Source organism: Tachyglossus aculeatus, chromosome 27, assembly GCF_015852505.1.
Source record: "Tachyglossus aculeatus isolate mTacAcu1 chromosome 27, mTacAcu1.pri, whole genome shotgun sequence".
Lineage (NCBI taxonomy): Eukaryota > Metazoa > Chordata > Mammalia > Monotremata > Tachyglossidae > Tachyglossus > Tachyglossus aculeatus.
The window spans coordinates 6,606,742-6,613,492 of record NC_052092.1 but is presented as its reverse complement, the minus strand read 5'-3'; the positions used below and the strand labels follow the sequence as shown (position 1 = coordinate 6,613,492).

The 6,751-nt window shown below is 48.4% G+C and overlaps 1 long non-coding RNA gene across 3 annotated transcripts; it reads right to left on the bottom strand.

Moving 5' to 3' along the window:
• Positions 1–2,039: 2,039 nt before the first annotated feature.
• On the bottom strand, positions 2,040–6,322 carry LOC119946637. Of its 3 annotated transcripts, none has more exons than XR_005456435.1 (3): positions 6,240–6,322; positions 4,483–4,582; positions 2,040–2,237 (listed from the first exon to the last, which is right to left on the bottom strand). It is a non-coding gene; the product is annotated as an uncharacterized LOC119946637 (long non-coding RNA). The 3 variants fall into 3 exon arrangements; XR_005456436.1 differs by lacking the exon at positions 2,040–2,237 and adding an exon at positions 3,689–3,885; XR_005456437.1 differs by lacking the exon at positions 2,040–2,237 and adding an exon at positions 4,047–4,193.
• Between the last annotated feature and the right edge of the window lie 429 nt (positions 6,323–6,751).

Here is a 6,751-nt window from a genome sequence, read left to right as displayed (position 1 = left end):
CTTGGTACAGATGTTTGCACTTCCACCTCTCCAGCCTCAATGCACCTCCCTCTCTCGCCCCTGACAACCCACTCACTCAAGTCTCTCTAATTCAGTTTTTCAGAAGAGAATAAAGGAGACCAAGGCCTTTCCCGCCTCTACCTTCACAAACCACTGTCTTCTCCCAGAGCGACCATCCGACACAGAAGAGTCCCTTCGTGGGAGGCCGAGGATGTACAGAGTGACTCTGGAGATGGGACTGTGAGCATAGATTAGACCCTTCTACAGAATTAAGGGCCCTGGGTCAACTCTGACCCACAGTCGAGTCAAACAGAACCAGTTCCCTGCACAGAGCCCCAGCCCCCATTTCCAGAAGCTGCTTCTGTGTCCACAGTGGCCTCCTCTCGCTCACTGCTCTTCCCCAATTCTGCTAATCCTTTTCTGTCTTTTACACACACGCCCAAAAAAAAGAAAACCTTCCCTCAGAGGTGGCAGTACAGCCCACAAGTCCATCTAGCTGGTAGGGCAGGGCTGTGATTTCATCCATTGGTGCGAAATGGCAAGGGCATAGTCCTTGAGTCCAGGAAATGCACTGGGCACTTGCTGTAGGGAGAGTAATAGTGAGTAAATCTCACCCTTTGATCACCCCACCCCAACCTTTGCACTGCCAGACATGGAAGATTTGGAACCTAGGCAGGTGGGACAGCTGAAAAGACTGAGGAGGAAGTATAAAAAGTGAGTAAAGTTGGGGGACAGGGCAAATCCAGTGGCTTCAGGTGTCACTGGACTCTGCTGATAGTAATAGTGCTTTGTGCTGAATGGTTCAATAAACACTATCACCTCAATAACAAAGAGGGAGTATGGAACACTGATTATAGAGCAGGAGTTAAGTCTAGAAGAGTCGAGGCAATGGGCATGGATGTTCACGATGGAAGGGAACAATTGTTTTCGAGCAGGGGAGAGAGAAAAGTTGAATTTCTTACCTGCTATGAGAGCATGGAGATGGTCCTAGTGCCCAGAATCCCCCTACAACAGCACTCTGCAGCATAAGGACACCAGCGGAGATGATCTGATGGTGCCCCTGAGGGGCCGAAAATAGGCAAACAATGCAGTTTTTGTAAAGGAGACATTCCTCCACCACCCTCAAAATCAACCCACTTTGCAAAATGCTCAAGAGGATGGCCACAGACACCCTGGCTTCTCTACTCATCCCTCCCCCTGCCACTGGATCACCATACTCCCAGCCCAGGGAAGGTCTGGACACAGAGTACAAGCGGTCTCCAAGGCAACTGGTGGCTGAACAGGGGTGTGAGAAGGCCTGCAGTACCCAGGACTATCTGCTCTATACTCCCTACCAAAACCCAGCTAGGAAGCTACAGAAATCCAGAGAAGAACGGGGAGAGGACATACACACCCCTAGCCTTGACAGCGCCATCCCACTCCCCCGGGAGCAACTCCTCACAGACACGGTTAAGCGTCTTCTGCGGGAACTACGGATGCGCCGAGGCGGTTCCCGTGTGACACCTGTTTGCTGTGCTCGGACCTACTCTGTCACTGGACCCCTTGTTCCATTCCCCAAATGTCAGGTTATTAGGGCTGGCGTTCCTGAGGCCAAAGATACCCCACCTTTCGGCAGAGTGCAAAGTCAGTTACTCATACAATGCTTGCATTTTCAGCTCTTCACCCTCTATACAACTTAAACGCTGAACCTCATTCTCTCACCAACATCCATCTCATACCAAAGTCCCCTTAATTCAGTTTCTCAGATGATCAAGTAGACCAACTTCCCTGCCTTTCCTCACAAAACCCACCTCCCCTCCCCAGAAGCGACTGTCATACACAGAAGAGTCCCTTCATGAGCGACAGAGGATGTACAGAGTGACTCTGGAGATGGGACTGTGAGCACCCAGAGATTAGACCCGTCTATAGAATTGAGGGCCCCGAGCCTCCTCAGACCCACAGTCGAGTCAAACAGAACCAGTTCCCTGCACAGAGCCCCAGCCCTCATTTCCAGAAGCACTTTCTGTATCCACGGTGGCTTCCTCTTTCTCACTGCTCTCTCCCCCAGCCCTGTTAACTTTAGGCCTTTACACACACCCACAAAAAAATAAATAAATAAAAACCAAGACACCTTCCCTTTGAAGTGACAGTACAGCCTACAGCTCCATCACAGTGGCAAGACAGGTCTGAAGTTTGATCTGATGATCCAAAATGACACAGGTATGGTCCTTGAAGCCAAGTAATGCATTCAGCACCTGCTGTAGAGTAATAGTGAGTAAATCTCTCTCAGTCAGCCCACCCCAACGTGTGCATTTCTAGGCATTGAGTATTTGGAACTCAGGCAGATGTGAGAGAAAAGAACACTTAAGATGATGTAGAGGAGGTGAGGAAGGTTTGGGGACAGTACAAGTCCAGGAGCCACTGAACTTTTTGGTAGTAGTAAGAGTACTTAACACTTCTCATGTGCACAGCCCTATATTAAGCACTGGCACCTCCTGTAAGACAGGAGTAGGGAAAACTGGGGATTTAAAGGACAGAGTTAAGTCTAGCAAAGAGTAAAGGCAATAGGCATGGGAGTCGAGGTTGGAGGAGAACTGCTGTTTCTGAGCAGGGCAGAGAGCAAAGTTAAATTCCTTCTCAGCTGTTAAGATCTTCAAGATGGCCCAAAGGCCCTCATTCCCTCCCAGCAGTGCTCTGTGGCATCAGGGTAGATGTGGAGATCTGATGGTGCTCCTGAGGGCTGAAAATTGTGGGGTGAATGCAAAAAAAATCGCAGTTTCTCCAGATGAGATATTCCTCCACCACCCTGACATCAACCCATTTGGCAAAAAGATCAGCCACAGACACCCTGGCTTCTCAGTTCTTCTCACTTGATCGACACACCCGGGCTAGGGAAGGCCTGGATGCAAAGGACAAGAGGCCTCCGAGGCAACTGGCGACTAAACAGGAGTATGAGAAGGCCTGCAGTGCCCAGATCCCTATCTGCTTTCTATACTCCCTACCAAAGCCCACATAGGAAGCTAGAAGACTCCACAGAGGAAAGGAGTGGGGACACACACACACACACAGTCTTGATACTGACCTCCCACTCCCCTGGGAACAGTTCCTTACAGTTAGATAAAAGAGTGTCTTCTGTGGGACCTAGAGCTGTGCCAAGCCAGGTCCAAAGAGATGCCTGTCCCCTAGGCTCTCTTTCAGTGGACCTCCCCATCCCAGTGATGCCTAATTCTGCACAGCCTCCAGCCCAAAACATCAGACCAGGAAGGCTATTATTCCTGACTGCAAAGATAACCCAAGCTTCTATATAGTTCAAAGTCAGCTATTACTATAATGCCTGCATTTTCAGCTCTCCACCCTCTATGCAACTCACTGAACCTCATTCAGTCTGTCACTGACATCCATCTCACCACCACCCCCCAAAAAAAAAAAAAAAAACTTACCACAGTTCAGTTTCTCAGAAGAGGTTACAGTGAACTAAACTTCCCCGCTTCTTCCTTGACAAAGCATCTCCCACCTCTCTTCCCCAGAAGTGACCATCAACAGCAAAGAGTCCCTTCGTGGGAGTGTAAAGATGCACAGAGTGACTCTGGAGAGAGGACTGTGAGCACCCAGGGATTAGATCCATCTATAGAATTAAGGGCCCCGGGTCTTCTCAGACCCACAGTCAAGTCAAAACAAAATCAGTTCCCTGCACAGAGCCCCAGTCCCCATTTCCAGAAGCATCGTCTGGTGTCCAGTGGTCTCTTCTTCCTCATCTCTCTCTCCCCCCAACACACACACACACACACCCTTCTCTTGTAGGTAGTAGTACATCAAGCCACCATCTTGGTGGTAGGACAGGTCAGATTTCTCCTGATGGTCTAAACAGCAGAGAGATGGTCCTTGAGGCTGGGAAGTGTGCAACATCTGCTGTAGGGAATAAGTTTAAAAAAAAAATTCCCCTCCATCAACCCAGCCCCACCTTTGCACTGCCAGGCTTTGAGACCGAGGATTCCTAGGGAAACAATGTAAAGCTGGGGTGGAAGTCCAGTTTTATTTTTTTAAGATTGGGGAAACTGAGGGCATGTTTGAAAACAGTGAGGAAGGAATTAATTCAACACAGGGAGCAGTTAAAGGTGATCAGGGATGGGAGAGTGGATTCAATGGTTTAGGATGGGTGTAGCAAGGGTAATCCATTTGAGGGGACTGATTTAGAATTCAGGCATCTGTGAAAGCTAGAAAAAAAAAGTGAGTATGAGGCACCGTAGGTGAGGAAGGTTTGGGACAGGGCAAAGCCAGTGGCTTCAGCTGTCACCGGAGTCTTTGGTAGTGGTAACAGTATTTATTCAATACTTCCTCAGTGCAGACCACTATACTAAGCACTGGCAGTTACTTCAATGACAAGGAGTAGGGATTTAATTCTACACCAGAGGGTAAAGGCAATAGAAATGGAATGAGAGTCCATGAAGGAGATGAACCATCGTTGCTGAGCAGGGGAGAAAGCAAGATTGAATTCCTTCTCACCTCTGAAGTGGTCAGGGTAGTCCTAGTGCTTGGATTTCACTGAACAGCATGCTGTGGCATCAAAGCAGGAATGGATGTGGTCTAATGGTGCTTCTGGGGGCTGAAAAAGAAAAAAAAAACAAAATTGTAAAGAAATGCACACAATGCGGTTTGAGACATTCCTCTGCTACACCAACTTATTGTTCAAAAGGTATTAGAGGACATCCACAGAAACATGGGCTTCGCCCCTCCACCTCCACACACCCAGGGCAGGGGAGACTTGGATATGAAGGGGAAGATGGCTCAACAGGGATGTGAGAAGAGCTACAGTACCCAAGACAGAGGTGCACATGCATGACACACACACACACACACACACACACAAATTTGCCTCCCACACCAAGGGCAGCAGCCCTTCAGATATGGAAAGGTCCCTTCTGTGGTAGTCACAGATGGGCAAGGCAGTTCCAATGAGAGGGACTGTTGATTATGTTTGACTCCACTCTTCCACTGGACCCCTCTCTCCCCCAGAAATCCCAAGTCTCAGACTTGTAGGCCTGGTATTCCTGAATTCAAATACCCCTAACTTCTGGGTATTGCAAAGTCACTTTCTAGGGCAATGCCTGCATTTTCACCTCTCCAGTTTACTCACAACACCTCATTCTGCATCTCACCACTGACAATCTCAAGTCCCCATAATTCGGTTTCTCAAAACAGGATAAAGGCAACCACAACCTTCCCTGAAGCAACTGTTCAGCACAGAAGAGTCCCTTCATGGGAGACAGAGGATGTACAGAGTGACTCTGGAGACAGGACTTTGAACACCCAGAGAACAGATCCATCTATAGAATTAAAGGGCCCTGGCTCTTCTCAGATTCACAGTCGAGTCAAAGAGAACCAGTGCCCTGCACAGATCCCCAGCACCCATTTCCAGAAGCAGCTTCAGTGTCCACAGTGGCCTCCTATTGCTCACAGCTCTCTCCCAGCCCAATTAATCCTGACACACACACACACACACACACACACACACACACACAGAAAGGAAGCCTTCCCTTTGATGTAGCAGTGCAGCCCATGGCTCCATCAACAGCAGGGCAGGTCTGAGATTTAACATGATGGTCCAAATAGCAGAGGGATAGTCCTCAAAAGGTGGGAAATACATTGGACAGCCACTGTCAAGACAATAAGACCTATTAAATATCTGCCTCCAATCATCCCAACCTGGCCTGTGCCAGAAGTTAAGGCTATGGGACTTGTAGGAAGATAGTGTTAACCTGGGGTGGAAAGCATTTATTTTAATTGGGGGGGGGCGGGGGGTAAGTTGAAGAAACTGTGGGCATGTTAGAAAGCAGTGAAGAAACTATTAAAGTTTGGCACAGCAGGAGAGCTTGGAACTGGTCATCAGGAAGGGAAGAAGAGAGGATGTGAATGAAGCAAATGTAATCAAAGGCTTGAAGAGACTAATCTGAGGCAAATGTTACAGCTGAGAACAATGAGGATTGATGTGGAATATTTGGGGAAGGGAAAAAAATCCAGTGGCTTCAGGTATCAGATTCCTGGATAGGATAGTAGTAATCTTTATTACACACTTGCCAAGTGCAAAGCACTGTAGTAAGTGCTGATATAGTCACCTCAGTGACAAGGAGGAAGTAAGGAAAACTAGGGATTTCAGGGCAGAGTTAAGTCTGGAACCCACGATGAAGGCAATAGGAAAGTCAATGAGGGAGGGGGAACCATTGTTGCTGAGCGAGGCAGAGCAAAGTTGAATTCCTTCTCACCTGTTAGAACATGGTCCTAATGCCCAATTCACACCAGCTTCCCTCTGTGGCATGAAACCTGGGAAGTAGAAGAGCTGTTGGTGCTCCTGGAGGCTGAGAAGGAAATGAGAAAGTGCAAACAGTAAAATTTTTTCTGAAGGATGCATTCCTCCACCCCCCAAATCAACCTATCGATGAAGATGCGTGAGATACCACCCACAGGCACCCTGGATTCTCCACTCTTCCTTCCCCAACCCCTAGGCTAGTTAAGGTCTCCACACAGAAAACGGGAGGTCTCCAGGGCAACTGCTGAATAAATGAGGCTGAGAGAAAGCCTGCAATACCCAGGACCATTTCTGCTTTCTATGCTCCCTACCCCAACTCATAGTAGAGGCTATAGGGCTTCAGAGAAGAATGGGGTGGGGACACACACACACACACACACACACACACACACACACACACACCCTTCTACCTCATCTTGACACTGACCCCTCACTCCCTTGTAAGTAACCCCTTACAGATATAGAAAA